At 35.1% G+C, this 23,190-nt stretch overlaps 1 protein-coding gene and 1 long non-coding RNA gene across 5 annotated transcripts in view; one reads left to right on the top strand and one right to left on the bottom strand.

Moving 5' to 3' along the window:
• Positions 1–23,190, top strand: part of PACRG (parkin coregulated) — a 240,929-nt gene that overhangs the window by 170,660 nt on the left and 47,079 nt on the right. The gene's annotated exons all lie outside the window — the stretch shown is intronic.
• LOC134175674 (uncharacterized) lies at positions 4,683–21,488 on the bottom strand. The gene is made up of 3 exons (XR_009969102.1): positions 21,398–21,488; positions 7,783–7,922; positions 4,683–5,297 (listed from the first exon to the last, which is right to left on the bottom strand). It is a non-coding gene; the product is annotated as an uncharacterized LOC134175674 (long non-coding RNA).

Below are 23,190 nucleotides of genomic sequence, written 5' to 3'. Positions count from 1 at the left end.
TTCATTCTTATCTATTAAACTGGTTTATAATTCACAACTAAATATTAGTAATACAAATCCAATTTTAATTATTTTTTTAAATAGTTATTTTTAGTTTCTGTTTCCACATAGTCTTGCCTCCAGAGTAGTGGTCAGAGTTTTGAATGCAAACATCTCAGCAAATACTTAAAGTGGAATAATCAGCCTTTCCTCATCTAGAATTAAAGACAATACAAAATTCTGTTGAGGCTTATGTAGGTTTCATGCTGATTTGCAAAGTACCTGAAGTGCTTTGTAATGGACAAAAAAAAAATAAGGTGAATAAATAACACTAACCAACCCATGAGTTTTACTTGATGTAGATTCTAAATTCTGCTTGAAATGGTATAATAAATACATGATTATGTGCTAAATGCTGTAGGTTTTAATATAAACAGAAATCAGTATTTTATATCTACCAAAATTAGTGACTCTCATTGACTAGGGAGGATGGAATTGATCCTGGAGCATAAAAGATGGTATGAAATGTTGTTAATCTTACGAAGAAAAGTGGTTCATGTACTGGGAACATTTTAAGAAGTGCTTTTGTCATTTGTAAACTATTTGCAAGCGTTAGTTTGCTAACTAGATTTAGTAGAAAAATATGAAAGACTTCATAAATAAGGAACTTAATTCTAAAATTAGCAGGGAGGTGATCCTCCTTAACCTGAAAGTCTACTTGCTAAAGAACCAAACAAAACCTGGCAGGTGTGGATTTGAATTTGTCCCTGCACACAGAAAGTAGATCTGAACTGTAGGATACTGTGTATCTTCTGACTATGTTTTTTCAGTTTTTTTTCCTTTAGGTGTTATTCCACTAAGCACAGAGAACTTAAATATTTCTCAGTGCAAGGACTTGAGTGTCAATATTTTGTAATTTTTTGTTTAGAGTTGGATATCCTACATGTTATCTGTGTCAGCAAGCATTTAAATAGCCAATGCAAACCAGATTTAACAGGAGTGACTGAGAAAACACAAACTAATGCATAAAACACAGGCTAACACATAATATAATGATCAGAGCAGTTTCAGTGGGAAGCAGGAAATGCAGATAGAAGTCCTGTCAATTTGATGAGAAAGCCTGAGTGTTTCAGAATTCTGGACGATTCTCTACTATTTTCCTAGGTACAGGAGAAGCTGTGACCATCTCCTTCCAATTTGTGAAGTTAAATATCTAGGGCATAGGTCCATTTGTTCCCTATAGTTTAAAATGTCTAAGATGGAAATAATAATTTTCCCCATTTTTATTGCAATGACATCTTTTCAAGAAGATCCAGATGTGCTTGTTTGGAGAGATAAAAGGCGAAATGGAAGGCAATCTTTAGATTTTTGGCCAGAAGAAGACTCAAAAGACCCATTTTTCATGCAGCTTTAAGGCAATTTTATTTCTTACATAGCCTAAATTTTGTTCTACTTTGCAACAGTGTCTAAACATATTCATGTATATATTATATTATACAGGGCTATGAACATAAAAAAAAAAGTCTGCTTTCTATTTGCTGTTAAAAATCTACAGGTTCAAAATTACGTTATTCATACTGGTCGTGCCATTCAGATGCTGTGTATCAGGGAGGCTTGAGGCCAAATTTAGCCTTAACTACTTCTGGTCATTTCAGGAGGCAGATAAATGTCCTCGCATGTGGTCATAGTAACTAGTCTGAGATTCTGTATGAATTTCACCATTAAGCACTGAACTGCCATTTCTCCCATACATATCTGGTTTACCTCCACGCTTGAGGAGGCTGAAGAGAAAATAAACCACGGCCTCTTTTCTTCAGGAATTGCTTCCAATATCTAACAATCAAGTTCCATTTTCAGTTACTGAAACATAGGCTTAAACCACCTGATTTTAACTGCCCAGAAGTCTAGCAACTTTGGCTAGGAAGTCAAGGTACTTTTGTGAAATTCTGTAATCCCAGTTGAACCTCATGACATCTAAAAGTTCTATTTTGCTCAGAAAACAAACAAATACATAAAAATTAGAACAGATTTTAATTTTTTTTTCATGTTCTAAGGCTGTTTGTCACTGGAAACAGCTGAACTAGGGAGTAATGGATTAAAAAATTCTCATGATTCTAGCAAAGTCAGATTTGTTGGGAAGCTGTACCTTTATTCTTTTAGAATCTGTGGTAAAGGATATATGGTAACAAGAGGTAAAAATCCATTCAAGGCTGTCTCACTGTGTTCTAGCAAGTCTCCATCCTATGTCTTTTGATGTCTTGAGCTATTTTTTCAGGTGCATTCTAAAGTAAAGATAATTTTATTAGAACAGAAACTACTGATAGTATACTTGGTTGGTTTCTCATGGAGAAGTACTATGCTGCAGGTAACCAAAATAATTTAAATCTTTTCTTGCATATGAACCTTTATTTTTCCTTCTCATGTGTAGTATAGATTTTAAAAGTAAAGTCTTTATTTTCTTCCTTTGTTTATTCAATGGAAGCAGTACTCTTCTTACATAAAGTCCAAGTAGTAAACTTGTATTTCTTTTACAGCAGTTTGACCACATCATGTAATTGCCATTAGTTTTTTGTTAGTCATCTAACATTAGATGGTGTTAGTTATCATACTGGTACATGTTAATATTATGATATCATGCATTCCAAACATAGTGATTTAAAGGTAATAATAAAACTCAGACAACTTGTATTAGATCTCCTAACCATCCACAGCTAGTGAAGATCTGCTTTCTACAGTAGATTAGAGGTATAATCGAGAATAGTAATAAAATATTAATAGCTTTGTTTTTCACTTCTGAAATATAACATCCATTTATAAATAGGCTATGCAATGATATTAGGTATTAAATTTCCCCATGTGTTTTGTTTCTTGAAGTAAATAATTAATTTAGAGGTATATAGGGCTTGAAAGGAAGAAAAACAACTGCAGAGGTCTAGCTTAAAATGTGAAGACTTCCATGACTATAAAGTAATTATAATTGCAGTGAGTAAAAATGCTACTGATATATTTTTATTGGACTGAAATAAATTTGAGAAATTCTGTAGCTATTACTTGAGGTCAGACAAGCAGATTTAATATTTTTTTTATACTACACTCAATATATTAGCTAATATAAAGTTCAAAATCTTTGAAAAAGTAATATAAGAAGGTAAATATTTTTAACGTGATCATACTTAGTATTATTTGATTGAAAATATTTAAGCAGAAAAGATATTATAGAATCTGAGTCATATACTATACAGAACATGCATGCTTGAGCAACTCAAGGGGTTGAAAATGCTTAAGGGATTTCTGCATTTATTAGAAAACTTTAGTTACATTGTCATATATATTATTTATAACAGCATTGCTACTGTACCATCTATAGTCACTACAATGCAGCTGAGCATTTTGTTAATTGTGTAAACATGAACAATGAAAAGATCGTTTATTCCCAGAATGTGAGAGAAAAGTATTCTAATTACAGTTTGCGTTGTTTTGCCTGTGGCCTCCCCAAGAGCCATTCCCTGATGGGAAGCTGCTGCCTCACATTCAGTGATGCACGAGCTCAGGCTCTTTGTTCTGCACTAAGAAAAAAAAGTATCTGTGCAGTGCTATTTCTTGACTAATGGATGTAAAAGGTTATTGTACTTGATTCCTCTGCATCTGCACAGAGCTGTCACAGAATCTATGCTTTTTTCTTTCCACTTCTGCATGTAACTATTGTTAGGTTTTTTTCTTTTATCATCAAAAGACATAGTCAAAATAGGGAAGAATCACTCTTTTATTTCTCTAGTAATGAAAGAATAATTTTGTGAACTTATATGTTGACATCTGAGTAATCACTTATATAAACTATTCAGAATCTGTAGGTGAAGGGAAAAGTAAACTCATAATCACCTGTTTCTCTGGGAAAAATACATAAGCTAAACTAAGTGCAACCGAATGTTATATTATTTACCTGTCATGCAAATTTATTTTCAAAAACATATTTGACATAGTATTAAATTTACAATTATGAGTATATAATAGATCTCACACTGAAGCTCTTTTTTAAATTATATTCTGAATAATTAAATCATATGGAAAAATGTCAGAAGGTAAAATAAAATGTATTTATTCCAGCCATATCCTCCCACAGCATGACATGTCATCTGAAAACAACATTAAGCATTTTATGCCATCTGCGCTGGTTGTGGATACATTTACAACACATGTCAACATGGAATAATCCTTTTAGAGTTACGCACAGTCGGCTTATAGCAGTAAGCACCTAAATAGAGCGATCTACAAAAACAGACAGCCATTGATTTTTAGTTCACTTTCATCCACTTTATCTTTGGGAGATGGAGTTTGTTCATCATGCTGTCATTCACAGCTTTATGCAAATAAAATACTACTACAAAAATTTGTTTCTGTAGAGTAGTGACTAGATTTTTATGAGATGCATTATACATTTTTAAATGGTTGTTTGTAAAAAATATTAAGAGAATGCATCAAAATGTTCAGAAAAAAGCCATCATTTCCCAGGAATTGTACATAAGGTATTTGGTAAATGTAAGAATGATTAGCTCCTAGTTGTAAGTAACTGATAATCATTGTATACCAGATCTCCCTAAGTGATCTGTAGAATCAAAGAATATACTGTTTCAGTCTGCACATGTTGTGTAAATTGCATCTTTCAGGTCACTCTCTCAAACAAGGTAGTGTGTATGTTTGCTACATGTAATTATTACCAATGAAATCACAACAATTCGATGTCTACATTTTTTTCTTAACAGTTAAATGGTTTCACAACACACACACACACACAAAAATGGAGATCAAAACAGTCTTGATTCTCTATTTTGTTCAAGCAGAGCTTTGACACTTGTGACGGCCTCCTAAAAAGGCCTGCTTGAAGCTCTGTTGCTCAGAAAGGTCCATCTTCAGCATAAGGTAGAGCTACAGAGGGCAAAGCTTAAGAGAAGTTCTTTCTGTCATCCTACATGTAGAGTCCCAGTCTGAGCTGAGGCAACTAACCTCTGGGGGTTCTTTTCTTACCTAGACTGTTTATTGTGCAATAATTTTTCTTTATTAAGTAGATATATATTATTTTTTATTTAGTATTTGTTAAGTATTACTTTTTTTAATCTTAGTACTTTGCTTGCGTAAAGTATGCTGTGCGATTTCACAATAATCGTGCAAGAATTTCCATAGCACAATAGGAAAGGGCCAGAAAGCTACTGCATTACAAGAAAAATTTATGCATTTTGAATAATAAGAAATAAGATTTTCTTCTTCCAGCGTTAATCACTTATGTCCCGCTCCAAAATGCCAGTTATCAATGTCAGTGCCTCCTTAAAGGACAATCAATAGGAAGCAATCAGGCTCCTTGGGGGAACAAAACCAAAACCTCAAAAACAGATAATCCAACCCCACAACTACACCCTCCAAAACCCTCATAGCAAACACAAGAATATAGCAGGATGCATTGATTATAGCCAGTTTCTACTGTAATTGAATTTATAACTAAAATTTGGTATTATAGCAATTTTTTTTTAGTTAAATCTGCCTAGAAAAAAGTATTCAGGCTGCTTAGTAGCTCTGTTGTTTTGTCTCAGTGATGGACTTTTAGCATATACATACTGTGCATGCTGTGTATAATATATGTGCTAATGTCTGAACAAGAACATTTAAAAATGTGTTATGAACAGTTCCATCTGGTGGAATGAGCTGTCAAAATGGCTTTTTTTTTTTTTTTTAATTAGAGTTGAGTGAAATTGTAAGAAGGTATGATAGGCATTATTTGTAGGGAAATATCTTTCATTAAAGCACCTGATAAAATTGGAGAACAGGATGTTTTCTGATATTCAGACTCCAGGTTCACTCTAGACTGCATATTTGTTGTTCTACAATGATTTGCTAAATTACATCTGGCTTGAATTTTCAGAGATTTCCCCATCACTGTATTTCATAAAGACTGGTCTTTAGAATGACCATTAAATATTTCTTCTTCCCAAGAAACAGTCTTGTACACGGAGTTTTGCAACATAGTTTCTGTGTAAACAGTTTTTGCATGTAACCAATCTGCCCCTCAGCAATAGCCTTAAACCCCACCTTTTAGATCTTTATACTTAGCACATTCCGAAAAAATAAGTAATGTGTTTCTTCTGCATCCTGCTATGAGCAAAATTATCAGCCTACTATGTTCCAAGTGGTGACAGTGCTATGTTACTTTTCTCTGTTGCTTGCAGATTGTTCAATAAAATAGAGCATATTCCAGACAGATTTAAAATATGCAGTACTAATTGTGTAAAAGGCAATAGGAGGATAAAATCAGTGGCAACAAGATAAACTCCTGGTAGTTCTCAGTCAGCAGTTTTCTTTGAACAAGGACACAAATACATTTTGCAAATGTGTTAACAATTGAAAATGTGCATGATATCTCAAAGGAAGAGGAATACTGGCCAAAGTGTATTTTGATCTGAAATAACATTACACATTTAGCTTGTGCTACTTTATTTAGCAGTTGTAATAATGGTCACTGACGATTAAACTTGCTCTGTATCAGAGAAAATAAATCTACCTGATGAAAAACTGATGATAGGTAGCATATTAGACAACTTGAAGTAACGTAGGTGAGGTACAAAAATACATGTTTTAGTTAAACTAGTTTCTAGCTGTAAAAAACCTTAATTGCTGAAGTCTGTAGATGCATACTGTCCATATCCAGACAGGTGGTGGATAACAGGTTGGTTCTGCTCTTAGCTCTGTAACAGCGTGAAGAAAATTGTTCACAGCAATACAAATCGTATACAATAGGAGTAACAAACACAGAAATCAACTTAATCAGAAGCATATATGCCTTTTTATTTTTATTTTTTTTTCTCCCTGTAGTTCTGATTAGGCTCAGGATGAGAAATTAATCTTCAGCCATAGAGTAAGCCCTGTATTCTTTAGTAACATCTGCCTTTCTCCCACATTAATGTTTTTTAGATTGAAGGAAGCATTTGCACTTCTGAGTCACCAGTCAGTGGTGACAGTTTGCTCATGCCTCAGGATATTGAGTCCATTGGTTTCATGCGTATTAGTCATCTCATTTGCAAGATTCTGAACATGTCCTCTTCATGCTTACCTTACTGCACAGATTTTTTGCAGATACAAGTTTGGTAGACTTTCGAAATCCATATAAAGAAAGGATAAATGGGAAGCTACAGAAACCTGTACTTGACAGCATATGAAAAGTAATTTAAAATTTTCATTTTCTTTTGCAGTTTTTGAGAGCAGTACCTTTTATTACCTTGAAAAATCAGCTTGTCTGTGTTCAGTTTAAGTTATACATGTTAATTTGCTTACCTTTTACACACTCAGTACAAACTCCTGAGTGTTGAAATTAGCAGGGGTTTTGCTGTCGACTTCAGTGACACTCAGTTTTCTATGTGCGCCTGCCAAATTTTGTTTGTGATGCAGGTGGTTGGCATTTTCTATGGTTAGGATCTGGCTTTCTGCATTTATTTTTTTTTCTTTGTTATTGAGAAAACAGGAATGTCTGGGTGGTGTAAGGCAAAACCATTTCACATTTTCACGTGAACAGAACATGGGTAGAGAATGGATTTACTATCTTTTCCTATAAGGTATTTTCTAACACTTATTAACATGACATGCAACAAAAAGTACGTATATCTGAAAATGATGGCGTAGAGGCTGATAAATACATTTTGCAGCTTGCTTAAATAGCTTGTCTTTTGCAAAGTTTGACTCAGTGGCAAAAGAAGTTACAAACACAAGAATGGCAACAAAATTCTATTACTACTAAGAAAAAAAAAAGGTAGAGAAACTGACCTGTTTTGATTTGGCTCCCAGGGCTGATAAACCAGTTCTACCTGCTGAATTACAGGTTTAAAAACTGTGTTAGCTGATACGCCTTCAGGGCTCCCTGGCCGCTCAAGAAAGTTCACCAAAATCTTGCACACAAAAGAATGCTGCAATATCAAATAAAAAAAACATTCCATCAAAGAACATAGTATGTCACAACACATTCTCTTAATTTTCATTCCGCACAGTTAACAGATGAATCACTCAGAATAGAAGTGCAGGGAATCACATGCTGTTCGTTATTGATGCTTCAAGTGTGCATTCTTAAATCAGCACTAAACAGACAACTATGTCTTCATTTAAATTAAGATATAACAAATCCCATGTACTCTGATAATTCTTCAATATTATGGACCCTTAATTCTCTATAACATGGCTTTGGCTGTGTTAGAACATAATGAAAGAAGTGAGATTTTACCAGAAACATCATTGTTAAAATTTTTCTATAACAATCTTTTATTATATTCTTGTTGAACTTCAGCTACTAGAAAACAGGATCTTCTCTCCATCCCTTGTAATTAACTATGAACATAAAGCAAAAGACAAAATCAATGATCAAATTTGAATTCCAGTTTGTTTTATGATTGCTAAAGCTGCAGATGATGTGCTAATATGTAGTTAGGGTTGCTGAGACCAATTGCTAAATACAAATATTAAAACCCCAGAGCATCATGAGCTATGATTTGTTCACCAATTTAGCAATCATTAACTTTTAAGACATTTGCATACCTAAGTTCAAGCAAGCTACCCAAATTTATAGAACAGTCCTTATTGTGATTGTGTGTATATGTTTGCATGGGTGTTTATTAGCATGCATGTGTGCATGTGTATCTCTTTCTATATACAAATCTCCTATCACATGGTGCTTTAGAGCACTGGGAACGAGACTGAGGGAAAGCGAAACATCTGACAAGTAGCAAAGGGGGATTGAATCTGTGACAATAGTGGGAGTAAGGGTATAGCATGGATTTGGCTGTAAATACAAGATATTTCTGTAAATCTTTGTTCTTTCACAGGTTTTAAAATATGTAGAAAAAATATGGGTAAAAGGTATACAAATACTTTATATCGTTACTTAAACCACAGCCTATCTGGGAGATTTTAATCAATATTTATATATGTTATAAATAACACATTTATTAAGTTTTAAGTACTTAAAATTAGAGAAACCCAAAGCAACATATTTTGCGTCTGTTTTGTTCTGTGTTATCTTAATCACTAATTTAAAAAAATCTTTTTAACTTAGAATCTTTCACTGAATCACAGAAAACACTCACAAATATTCAGTCTAATTACTGATTTGAGTTAGGGAAGAGTATATCTAATGATTTTTTTACCAATGCAAAAATCACCAAAATTAATTTTATCCACATTTGCAATGCACCTAGAACTATGGATTTTCAACTGGCATACCCAGAATAATACTCATTATTCTAATCCCATGCAGAGAAGATTTTAACAAATAAAAAAAATGAATAAACAGAAAAGGTAAACTCTCCCAATTAATTTAAGATTGTTAAATTGATGTTAAATATACACAGCATCTTTTGCAAACAAGACATTTAATGATGCATGTTGACCCAGTATACATGAATCTTTCAATTGATTTGTTTTGGTGATGTAATATGCGGAATTAATCAGATCTACTAGGTGAATTAAGGACTGTCTTACAAGCAGTTGTCAAAATGCTGTCATTTGTGGGAAGACAGCAATGGCCACAAACAAAGAGATCTCTCAGAGGGAATTACTTCCTGACTGGTGTTTGTCCATGTTTTGATTGATCATACAAGTAATATTACAAAGCCTTTGCAGCTAAAAAATGTCTGTTAAGGTATGAAAAAAGGACGACAAATCAAAAGCTCCCTAAATCACCAGATAGCAGAGAAATTGTTTTAAGATAGCTAGGTGCAGTTTACTAAACCTGGAAACAAAGTATACACCTTGTACTTACATAATACAGCTTGCCTTTGAAAATGACAACTCAGGAAAGAACATAAGGTCATTGAAGATCACTACCTAAACAGGGATTCTCGGCACAGTGCTATGGTTAAATGGGATAATACAATGTTTATAAGAGGAGGACTATCAAGTCAAAGGTGTCTGTGCACATTTCACTATAAACTATTGTGACATTGCTGTGTTCAAAGCTGATGCTCACACTTCAAGAAGAATATTGGAAAGATTTCAAAGTGTTCTAGAATGAGAAAAGATCCCCTGAAACATGAAATTTACAGGTTTCACTTTAGTCCTTCATACACAACAGAAACTGTTGAGAGAAGACATAGATAATTACTCATGACAAAGAACGGTAGAAGCAGTTGGTAGGTCTTAATTTTGCCAACAGAGGATAATACAGTTTCCAAAGACTAAAAGTTGTTAGCTTCAAGCTCAACTTACATTAAGTTCTAGTTGCAAGTGTAGATATTGAACCCTAGAACAATTTATGTATCATATTCAGAATTCTGCAATGGCATTTAAGATAGGATTGAACAGATTTATTAAAGAGATTTATTTATTAAAAGTATTTTAATCCAGTTCTTAGGGGATGAAATTGTCTCATATAAATAGCCTTAGATTCTATGGCTTATGTCTGTATTAGCAAATAAAATATCCCAAACCTCTTCTCTAGTGGCTCAGCATTCGTGCCTGGTAACGGTTAAACAGTATAGGCAATACAGGAGCAGTGCTTGTTCCATTAATACAGCTGCAGTCTTCTTTTTTTTCATTTTCCTGCAGGAGAGATGAAGCATATGTCTTGAAAACATCTAGCCTCATATCTCTCAGTTTTCTTATCTGCAGCACACAACTTGTAATTATTAGAATTCCTGAGATGAATTAATAACAGAGCCTAATTTTGCTAATGATCCTGGTCCCCAAAACCTTAACAAGGAAGAAACTTCATAAACTAATAAGGCTTAGTAAGTTCTATAGTTACTAAGCAATATGAGGTACGCTTTCTACTTTGCCACAGATTTGTAAGCAGGTTTTGAGATTTCAGTTAATAATATAAACTGAGTACTTCAAAAGAACCTTCTATATTAAACACCTGGTCATTGTACAATTACTGTGGAATCAGGAGAAAAATGCACAGGCAAGATTGGTAGAACTGAGGCCACTGGGTTGCTGAATGTCATGGGATTCATAGATTTCAAAGCCAAAGAGATAAGCAGACCACCAGCTCTGATTTTGACTGCCTGATAAGATGTGTTTGTATTAAACATGCCTCCTATCAAAAAAAGAAGAGCTCAGAGGTTGACAGGATTTTACCTTCCACAAAGGCATCCACACATTATTTGAAGCCCCTGTTTGGTTTGTATTTCTTCTAGTGACCGGATGTTCTTACTGTTGAAATAGCATGCCTAATCTGCATTGAATTTTCCATTTGCATTTGAATTTGACTTTGGTACTCAGCATCTTGTTCTAGTGATATCCCCCTTCATAAGATCAAAGAGCTTTTTAGTAGATAGTGTTTTTTTTGCCATGAAGATATTTACGTACTGTCAAGTTACTTTTCAGTCTTCTTTCTGAACAGCTAAATCATACTGCACTTCTGAAGTCTCACACTGTATGATGTTTTCTGAGGCCTTGTGGTTCTTTGCTGTACCTCTGCCAACTTTTCACCTTTTATTTTGAGCAAGACAGAATCAATACAAATATTCAAGAATTAGCCTCTCTGTGACTATAAAAATTCTTTCTGCTTCTCTCTCTGCACCTTTTTAGTACCCCATAAATAAGTACAAGCTTCCTCGCAGCAGAGATCTACATCACCCATAAAGCCAAAGGTGTGAGGATTTACACTGAACTTAAATATTTTAGGTAGTATTTCATTAAAAAAAAAAAAAAGAAAGAAAGAAATCCATGTAGGAGAACAAGTGAAAGAAGATAGAGCAAAAATGAAAAGCAAAAAGGTGTGGTTGAAACTGAAATAAATACAGTAAGAGGTAAAACAGAAAAAGGCTGGAAGTTGAGGAGAACAGGTGAAATCAAAGATAAGAAGATGTCAAGAAACTTTTTAAAATGGCAGTCTGCTGTCAAGGGCTAGGAACCACAATGACCAACAAGAAAGCCGAGAAACGAGAAGTTTTGCTGGCTAAGAGGGAGAAATCCGTTCTCTGAATCAGAACAAAATAATACTCTCCTATACTATACACTCTACACTCTCCTGTGCTTCTGAATATGCTGTTTTCTATGAGGCTCAAGAGCAGCTACTTCTAGAAGTTCATAGCAGAAATTGTCCAGCTCAAATGCTTAGCCACATTTTCATTCTGAAGATGATAGCGTTAGTAACTGTTATTCATGTCCTTTATTGTATTTTTCAATAATAGATATCAGAGCCATTTTATCACATTTTACTCTGATCATGTACTGAGTGTAGTATATTCTGACTTTATTGTGGTATTTCACTAGATGATCTGTAACTGTTTTTAAAAGGTAACATTGACCTACTTAAATACATGTATAAAGAGAAATAGAGTAATATATATAAACATTTCTTATTTATATACCAACCTATTGACTGTGCCAAGAATACCTCTCTTATTGTGTACTCCAACCACTAAATTACTTGTTTGCTATTACATCTACCATCTTTACTTTCTCCTAAAGTGCAATGGGTACAATAGAAAGTAATTTTCTTTCATAGTATTATAAAATACTACGTCCTGTGCTTTTGGGTTGTTTCTGCAATTTGATTCAGAAACAACTTTTCAATAGTGCCAGGAGTCAGATAATTTTGCTGTTATTATTTGGAAATACATTGTCTAGTAAAATAAACAGGATGACGATATTTAAGATAGATTAGCATATGATTTTTCTTTTCATTTATATTTTAAAACTGAATTTAGCTAAATATTTTGTCTGAAAACTGAATTAGACTTGATTTTGGTTTTCCTTACTGAATTACTTTCTTACTCCAGCATCTCATAAATGGAAGCCACATAGTTTAGAGGTAGAATTTTATTTTATTCTTTAAATCAAAATCTATGGATTTAATTACAATGTGTTACCCCAGTTTAATCAAAATATGTATTAGCAATTCTATTGATTTCCTTTTTTTCTGCAGCATTATATAGCTAAACCAATGAAATGAACTGTCAGACTAATTTTGATAGGGCATATAACACAGTAGATAATTACTTCACTTTGCTTAATGTAATTTTAATCCTTAAAAAGACATTTGTTTTATATGGAAAAAGTGGGCTGCCTGGTAGAGAACAGGAACAAGTAACAAAGAATACTCAGTGGCAAATACAGACTAAAGAATAAAAGTTGATTCATTCAGAAATTTTATGAGCTGTTTATTCATTATGCTGTAGTGCCATGTACTGCGCCAGAATTCTTTTTCAGTTGGGTTTCCTTCTTAATCAATTTCAGAACATTGTTCTCTTCTGTTTTCATGTTTCATAGAGTGCATCACTGTATGTTAAGATTCTTTTGCAAGATCATGTTATTTGTCCTGTATGTTATTTTTGTAGGATCAAAAAAACCCTGTCAGAACTGAATTTAAAGGTTAGCTCACATTTCAGTGTTTTATGTTGTCAGCATCTGGCACTATAGAAAAGAAGTTTCTGGAGTAAACTGTAGAAACCACCCAAAATATATATTCCTTCCAGTGCTAAATGCAACTAGTAGTATGTACAAAAGGTAGCACACATTGTCCTTCGAAGATGTTAAGCATAGCTCAGTTGGCAGCTCAGTAATTGTACCTTGCACTCACTTCCAGAGCCAAATCTTGGCAGACTAACATCTGGAAATCTGAAACAATACTACATTTTGTCCTGCAAAGCTGTTTTTTGTACATCAGGAAATTCTGTGAATGCCCTGAAAGCAGAAAACAAAAAATCTGATTTTATGTAGGTCTGAATAATTCCCAGAGCCTCCAGTGACATTACTGTGTATCTCACTTCTTAGCATTGCTGGGGAACGACAAAAGAAGGAAGAAGCAGAGCATGGCCAGTGGTTCAGCAGACTAAATATTTGGAAAAAAGGCTGCTATACTTTTTTCAGACAAATAGACATCCCAAGTGGTTTGATGGCAGAATGTAGTAACTACCTTGCAAAAATATACATCTCTGCAGAACGATCAGGAAGATGTGCACTGTGAAGGTATGTTAGAGATGCAACTAAAAATCTTGATCTACTGGATCAAGATATTTGACTATGTCATTCTGCTGTCTTCCAGCACTAAAAGAATGGGAGAACAATCTAAAAGTGTTTGTTTATTCTTTCCAGCCTTTAGATATTATATCCACATGCTTTCAGTACTGTCATGCATCAGTAGAATAGCCAATTAATGCATGCAGTTACAGAGCACAGTACATGCTGGTAATGGATAGAATGGATTCTTACAGGAGAATATTCTTAGGCCTGTATCAACCAAATGAACTTGCCATCAAATATTCTTCCAATCTTTTGTCCCTCCATTGCTTTCCCTCAGTGTTTCAGTCAATTTTTACAACTGGAAAGGATAGGGTGTCTGTAGCAACTTTAACTTGATACAGTGCTTAAACTATGTATTTCATGGCATATGAATAGTTTACATAACAGCATATTCAGGCAGAGAAGGGCCAAACATACCCCTATAGAGTCGATCTTGTCAGAACACCAGTGCATTTGCAAAATTTGAAGTTCTGAAGATTTTCTGGGGCAATAATCCTCCCTTATTGCTTTTAAGAATAATTTGATTCAAAACTGAACTTTTTCTCCCCCCCCCAAAAAAAGAAGCTTTATTCGGATTTTCTAACTCAAAGATCAAAGTTTAGCTGCCATGAGCTTTTTTGGTAAAGCATTAGAATCCTTTTGTTATGGAAAAGTGCACTTGACTGCTGGACCAAGCACAGCATTTACACCCAGAAAACAGGAGGAACTTTTGACTTTTTTTTTTTCCAATTATAATCTCTAAAATTCAAGCACTGAAAAATTCACCCCTAAATTTAAGAGCATACCTCAATCTTCCCCACATGACAGGTTTCCTCTCTTTACAAAATCAGTAAGTATAGGTTAAACTAGGTGTCTGATGAAGCTCTTCTCATTCTCTCTTAATTTATTATGTTTTCCCATGAGAAACTTTATCTCTGGAATGCTCTCTTTATGCTGGTCCAAAGTAACTTGGGTCTCTTGATTTTATAAAATCCTACAAAGATGTCTTTTGGGATAAATCTGTACGCAAATGGGATTAATTTAAACTGTAAACACGTAGTAGCAATAAATCCTTAGCACTTGTCTTCTCAAAAGTAACAAGTAAGCGTGGGAGTTTGAGGTGCAGAAAAACTGCTGTTTCCATTATATAGTTTAATTTCTCTCAGATACTGAGGTACTGATATATGGTAATTTACATATGTATACTCTTTGCTTAGAAGTTTTGACAACTGGACTAAATATATTTTAAAAAAGAAGAATAATAAGATAAAATTATATTCCTTTAAAAAAATTGCATCCAAGAAACCCCATAAATTATTTGCAACCTTCTTAAGATTCTCTAGCATTTGAAGGCTATAATTACTGTCTGAAAATGGAAAAAATGTTGTTCTCACTGTCAGCAGATGATCTCCTGTGTTTTAAAGTCACTTTTCTATACGTTTGTTGAAGAGAAGAAATGCAAATAGCATAATGTATATTTTGTGACTTAATGTTCTTGAGATCCTATCAGTTTCATATGAAAATACATTTTAAAATGATTCACATTTAATTTATGAACAAGTTTTCATTTCTTTCACATTGGAATTAAACTGTGATATACTTGCATTTACATTTCATGCAGTATCAGTCAAAATATCAAACAAACTAGCAAAGAAACTTCTTCACCATATGTCCTGCTCTCTTTCAACAAAACCCCCTTATTTTTCATCTAAGTTTCTGAAGTTTCCAAGCTCTCTTGCAGTATCGATTGCTTATTAAAAGTTCACCTTTCCATGCTTCTCTTAATGAATCTGAATCATCATGACTAGCAGAGTAGCTAAGAGAAAACAGGTTCTTTGAAAAACCTTCCAGAAAAAAGTTAATTCCACTAAAACTGGGATTTTTTCTGGGGTATGTTTCCAATCCCAGAAAACATCAAATGCAAAAAAGCATATTCAGAAATTAATTCAGTAGCCAACTCATGATGAAGTCAGTGAGTTGATAGAAGAATTTCAGGGTAGGATTGCTGGACTAGGATTGTTGTACAGTTTGTCATTATGGACAGTGGAAGAAATTGTTACTTGGAGTGCTACATGCTGTCTGATTGCCTACTGATATTAGTGGCAGAGATCAGAGGCTTGCCTTTTGGTCAGAGAGCGCAGCAAATGCAGCTGTCTGAAGAAAAGTGCTGCGGGTTAGAACATGTAAAAATAGTGGGGGTACTGTTTGTCAGACCAGGTGCAAGAACAGAAAAGATCCCATGTTTCCCCAGAAAGAGGAGGAGGATAGAGAAAACGCACACAGAAAAGAACAAAAACATTCCTTTTGCTAAATACTGAACTATAGTCACTGGAAAGAATACAAGAGGTTATTCCAGCTCCTTTGTTGACTAAATTGTATGTTCTTCCTACAGATAGTTCCTAAAAAAGAACTGCTCTTTGTTTTCCTACGTACAGACACAATATCTGTTGTTTATGACCATAATCATAGCATGCATAGTTTAAAATGTGGGACTAAAAGATAGGCTGTGTTTCTCCTTATGGTCTGTCAGACACTGAAAAACCTTATTCATTACAACTTCTTTGTGATTTACTAACAATATATTTGTCCTTAATTTCTTTTACATTGCTTCTACTACCCTGATCTGTTTCAAAACCATTGGACATTTTATCATGCCTTAAATAGAAAGCAGATATATTTTGTCCACCACCATTTTTTTTCCTGTTTTTTTTTAATATTAAAAGAATTTTCCTAAAATTTATGGAGATGGAGTATCTCTAAGTTTTCAGGGTCTGCTTTGTTGAAACACCTTGTCAAGCTTTGGAAAGGTGCAGACACCTGCAGCTTTATAAAGCTTATTGCTGCTACAGGATTAGCTGTTGTAGAGAGGATCTTGAGCTCTCAATTTACTGATTCTGCTAGACTACCCACTACCTTCTAGCTCAAGCACATGTACAGAAATTCAGGACATGAATGCAAAGTTAGTTATAAATTGAAAGCAGTTGAAGGCTTACCTATGAAGGAATCATTCCAACTCATTGGGGAAAGCTCAGGTGATCGTAATGTAGCATTCATGTTTTCCTTTCCTGATATTTTGCTTAATGGCCCTATACATTTGTGGGCCTCTACATCAATTTATACTAGTCCTTTCATGCAGAAGCACACTGAAATAATACATTCAGTGTCTGATTATCAGAGAAAGCTCTACTTAGGTTTAAGTATACTCATAAACTTTAAAGCGTTTTATTGCAGGGCTGACTACCTTCTGACTTTATTAATGTCTTGGAAAAGAAAAACAACCCACCACGATTTTTATTGTTCTGTATCAGCAATCCTCATGCTTGCTGACTCCATTTGTAGGTTTATGGTCAGGTTACTATGTATTGCAGCACTGGAATTTGTTGCTTTCTTTTGTAGCCACATACAAAAGGCTCTAGTCAAATTTTTGGAAAACTGTGAGCTAAACAAATTTTGCTTGTGGGTTATCGGAGAAGTGAGTGCATGGCAGAGCTGATTATCTACATATTTTCCAAAAGGCTCAGCAGTATGCTTCTATGTTTTTGCGTTCATTTGAGAGAAGGGGGAAAGAACCATAGATGTGATTATTTTTGCAGTTTGTTTTGTTTTGTTTTTTTAATCCACCTATCTTTGGACATTGCTGTTTAGAATATCAGATAACTTTCACAACTTATGGGCTTTCACAAAATTACATCAAAAACCAGGTAACTAATGCTGTGCTACTGCAGCTAGGACTACAGTGTTATACTTGCTTTACATAATCCAGGACAGAGATTTTAGTCAAAATAGTTCAGAATAGATAATTTACCCTTTCAAGTAGCTCTTCTTAACACAAGAAAAGAAAAGCTTTAGAGAGAATATCTGGTTTCTCAGCTTAAGTTAACTGGCCTGGCCCACAGACATAGTTTTGTAGCCTACTCTATCAAGAAAGTATGTTATGTGGTAAGCGTGGTCTCTTTCCAGGAATTTCTTTTATTTAGGAAATAAGGTCAATCTATTCATTAGCATACTAAAATTCATTTCATTATTTGAATAGACCTAGTAACTCTTTTGCAACTAAAAAGGCTAAAAATGTTATAATCAGAAAAGTGTCCTGAGCCTCAAGTGGAGCTTTGTTACTGATTTCAAAGGGAGCTACCCAGCAAATCAGCTGAGTAGCAGACAAGAATGCATAGATATAGGAGAGTACAGTGAAGGAAGGGAAAGAAAGAGCAGAGCATGAAAGGAAGCAGGGTGAGAACACATCATAGAAGGCTTGTTACAACTTTCTGGGAGGTCGGATTTCTAGACTTCAGACTGGACAGATTTACAGATTTGAAGACAATCTATACCTAAGAAAAGCAACACAGCTTTCAATTACATCTAATATGAAGCTCATAGCTACTACATCATAACAGCAAATTGCTGCTCAGTTCCATTATGCATTATGAGCTTCAAAATAAAAAAGTATTAACCCTGAAATACAGACGGCAAGATCACAAGCTAAACTGCGTTCATGTGTCAAATGCTTGTGAACTCATGCATGCCTGCATAGCAGTACATCCATGTCTGGTACCAAAGAATTGCATTCCCCTTACACTGTTCAAGATCCACGGATAGGAACCAGGGCTCAGGAGCAAATGCCAATCACCAGTGTATATTTCTCGAGTGGGGGGGGAAGGGGGGGTGGGGTGGGGGGAAGCCAACATACAGCAACAATAAAAACAAACAAAAACCCCACAGAAAAATTTAAAAAATGTAATTTTGATACTAATTTTGAAAACATAATAGGCCATGTCTTTCTGCTATGAATGCATTAAATATGAACATGTTTCGATATTTTTATTTCAAGCATATTCTCTTAATATGTTTCCTTTTTCTTTGTTCTTTTGACATTTGTCTTTTTCACCTCTGTTTCTCTAGGATCATAAACATTGGCAAGTCAAACAATAGTGATTATCTTCATATCTTAAAGGCAACAATAACTTCCTGTAAATCCATAGCTCCTACTGGGCAGGGAGTCTTCACTGTAAGCCAAGTCATTTTACAATAGATAGGACAAACAGAGATGAAAAATGTCTTGAAAAATTAAGTGGTATTAAACATGCAGGCATGGACAAAGTTTTAATGGCCTGAGCACCCCATTACTCTAAAACAAGTTTCAACCAACTGAAACTAAATGGTTTACACAAACACAAATACAAAAGATAGAATTGATTAACAGGATTTGGAGGAAAGAAATAGACCATGGTTAGTTCAGAGTATTGGGGCTTTCTCTAAGTACAACCTCATCTTTGAATTTCCTGCAACCTTAATACTTAATTTGGGACAATTACTAAAACTTTTTTATGCTTACATTTAAGAAACATACTCTCAGTTTTATCTCCACTTAATACAGATTTTCTACCTGGGAATTAAGACAGTTACTGTGAGGATTTTTTTTTTTGGTGGTAAGAAAGGGGTTTCTTGTTTGTAAATTCATTCCTTCACAGCACTCGCTAACAAGGGATATAGTACTGCTGCCATAGATGTAAGTGGAAGGTTTGTAATTGATTCGGAACATCAATATTAAGGATTTAGATGATGTATTCGTAAACTACACTTAGCCATAAATATGCATTTTCCTGTTTTGAGTATCAGCATATTTTTTCTTATATCTTGAGTCAAATGTTATTTTCAGCTGTTATGTGGGAATACTTATTAGCTTTTCTATTTCCATAAATCTCTCCTTATGCTTATCATGACACCAAATTGGAGCATAAATTTGTTAATTTTTTTTTTGTGACTGCCAAGTAATGTTTGGACTTTGAAACTGGGACTTCATTGAACAAGTGAAGATGCAAATTTGTGTAGTTAAACTACAGTTGTAGCCAGACACCTGTCTCAGTCTGATTCTCAGAACTGATGCATTCAGGGAAATAAATCAGGATTTAAGTGTCATTTTAAAATCCCAGCAGTCAGTTTTATAGGTGCTTTTATGTCATGATGTAACACTGAATGTGTATTGTTTTCTTTACTGTATGAAACATAGTCAAAAGGTTTCTAAAATACAGTCATCAGGGAATCCATTCAGTTTCCTGAATGTAATCTATTCAGGGGAATGATTTGCACCACACTGAAAAAGAGGAGATAAAATGGTGTAAAATTAAAAATCTCCAACCATGCTTATAATGTGAAGAAGTTCAGAGGAAGCTATGATACAGATACTTTGAACATTTTCATTTAGTAATAATTTGATTTTTAAGTGTAATAGCCACCCTTCCTAACCATTAGATATGGAATACACATATTAAAACACTTGGCAAGTATCTTGCTTTCCAATAGCTGGTAAATAACAAGGATATTTGTTATACAAAGTGTAAGACAAGCTACCTCTGATAAACCTGGTTGAGGTATTGGGACCATCACAGCCAAGTAAGCTTGCTCCAGGAATTGAACCCTTCAGCAGAGTGAGGTAAAATGCCATGGTAACTTGTAGAGTTCAGGTGTCTCCACAGAGTACTTGAGTGTAGCAACTACCATATATGCCAAGTACTAAAGAGGCAGGTGTTGTGACAGAGTAGCTAACCAAAGCATCAATGCAGAAAATTCCTATTTACATGTGTATACTTTAACAGGATGTACAAAATTAGTCAGCTTCACCATTCAATCGGTAGCTACTCTAAAATGAACAATGAAATTATTTTTTTTCTGCTATTGCTTGACCCTCCAATGAGAAAGCAGCTGTTGCATTAACTTTCAAGCCTTCCCAATAATATTTAAATGATCGTCCAAATTTTGAGGAAGCCTCAAAAGCCTGTCTACTCTCTGAATTCTTGCCATATTTATAGCCTCTTAACATTCACTGCTATCATAGGGTGCTGCTCCAACAACGCGAGCAATGAAGGGAATGCTTGCATAGGCTGGGTGTCAGCATTCCTGCTACCATAGCATTTCAGCTTCTGAGACCAAAGCCAGCTGAAATGCATGACAAAACATCTTGTGACCTCTCTGCACTAAACCTCCCACTTCTGTGTGACACTGAATGCAACAATGGCAGTTCTTATGAAAGAGCTATGTGCTTAACGTTTGAATGCTCTGTTATCAGGGAATTCGAACCTTGTTAGGCGTTTAAAGGAGAGCTGGGTGGAGCGGGCATATGACAAACACTCCACCATCCAGGTATTTTTCAAGTGGATACTTTATAGCTTTTTGTTGTCAGGAAAGGAGGGGGCAGCACATGGTATTAGGTTTTTGTACTGCTGAATACTGCTTTTACTGACTGAAATCCTCAACACTGTAAATGTCATTAAAAAAAATAGTTCCCAGAAGATGCTCTGAGCAAGAAACTTTTACTTGAGCTGACAGCAGAGCTACTTAGGATGAGAGACAGAAAACTCACTCACATTCAGCTTTACCTAGAGGACTGGCTTCTCCACCATGCCATTCTGTGACCAGGGATGGTATCAGTCCCATTGGAGGTACTTACTGATTTTGGATCTGCATCTCTGTCAGCAAGAGCAGTGCTGCTCCATGAAGAGCTACAAGCCAGAAGCCAAGCACAATCCCAGCACAGGCTAGTGACACTTCGCACTGGGGCACAGTCTACACAGGATCTAGCTACAGCAGGCAGAGCTGGCAGCAGGGTCTACCAGCAGCCACATACAGCAGTGAGCCGGGGTCCATGCAGCAGTCACATCTAGAATTGAGGCTCCACACAGGCACACCTCCTGTGCAGCAGACAAGAAACAGCTCCCCAGTCCTGAGCTCAAATAGGGCCCACGGGCAAGGATGTGGCAAGGAGGGCCCTGGTGGAATTGCTCAGCTCATGGCAGTTATGGCCTATTAGTGCACCTAGAGCCCTGACAATCTCATTTGTTGTTAAGGTGAATTATAGATATCATAAAATAGAAAGTCTGAAGTATAATCTACTTTTTAAAAATAATTCTCTTGCCTTTGCTGTTTGTATATTTGTGTTTGTGGCTACTGGGAGACTCTGAGCTACCTTCATTAGCCTAACTTAAAGAAGAAATTTTAGTAACCTCACTTTTGTAGTGTCAGGTGGGACAGTTAACGAAAGATGATAAGCCACATAAAAGGTCCAGCCTGTTGTCATTTATTTACTCTTTTTCAGTATCCATTTGTTCCATATATCATTTTATGATATCAAATAATATTTTCACCTTAAATATGAAAGGTGTTTATTCACCATGTTTTTATACAAATGACAGCAAGAAATAGCAAATAAAGATAGCTACAAATCAGAAATTTTGAATTAAATACCAGATATGCAGGAACTTGTTCTGTATGAATTTTGTTTTGATACGTATGATATCCCGTATTTGAAGCCTGTATTAAAATGATCTGTAGCTCTCCCTTAGTCTTTTCTGATTCTCCCAGCCCCCTGTTTTTTCTCTTGACTTTTCTTAGTACTTCAAAATGCATTAGGCATCCCTGGGGAGGAAATAGCATCTTCTTTTCCACTTATTGTCAACACTGAGTATGTCATATGCTAATCTATAGCTTAATTAACTCAGAAACAATTATTATGGCTGTCCAGTATGTCTTGCATATAATTTTATTTGTGCACCTTGATTATAAGAATTGACTAGATCATAATGTCCCTGTTATCTTCATGGCAGGACATCAAGGGCATTTCATCACTTGTGGTGTGGGAAAAGGGTATGTTGTTATTGTTGGTGACTACCACTGGATTACTGAGTTGTTCTGAAAATAGTGTGGGTTAGATTCAATGAAATTCCCTGTGCAATGGGCACCTTCATCTTTTCAAATTTCTTCTGATGCAAAAGGGCCGTTTTCAGACTTGAAGAATTACAAAGTGGCATTCTTAAAAGGATTTAGAGATCACAAGATCTATGAGGATCTAAAGGAAGCAGAATGGCATTCTCAAGATATTCCCAAAGTTGTCATGACTTTTCAGTCAAACCCCAAAGTCCCAAGAAGGACACAACAGAAATAAAAAATCAGAACATTTGTGATAGTTAACAAGTGGAAAATGAAAGTCAATTTGAGAGAATTTTAGACAGAAAAATTCTGATGTAAACTTCTATATGAAGCCGTCCTTGGGACAGTCAAGCACTGGAGCAGACTGTCCAAAAGGGCTCTGCAGTGTCCATTCTTGGAGGTATTTGAGACCTAACTGAACAAAGACCTCAGCAGCCTGATGTGAGCTTATAGCTGATCCTGCTTTGAGCGGGAGGGTGGATGAGAAACCTCATGATGTCCTTTCCAACTTGGATCACTCTATGAGTCAAAAAATCC

Source organism: Pezoporus occidentalis, unplaced genomic scaffold (genome assembly GCF_034315485.1).
Source record: "Pezoporus occidentalis ecotype Australia unplaced genomic scaffold, CSIRO_AGI_Poc_V1 ctg7, whole genome shotgun sequence".
Taxonomy (NCBI): domain Eukaryota; kingdom Metazoa; phylum Chordata; class Aves; order Psittaciformes; family Psittacidae; genus Pezoporus; species Pezoporus occidentalis.
The sequence above is the reverse complement of the archived record's forward strand: the minus strand, read 5'-3'. Positions and strand labels throughout refer to the sequence as shown.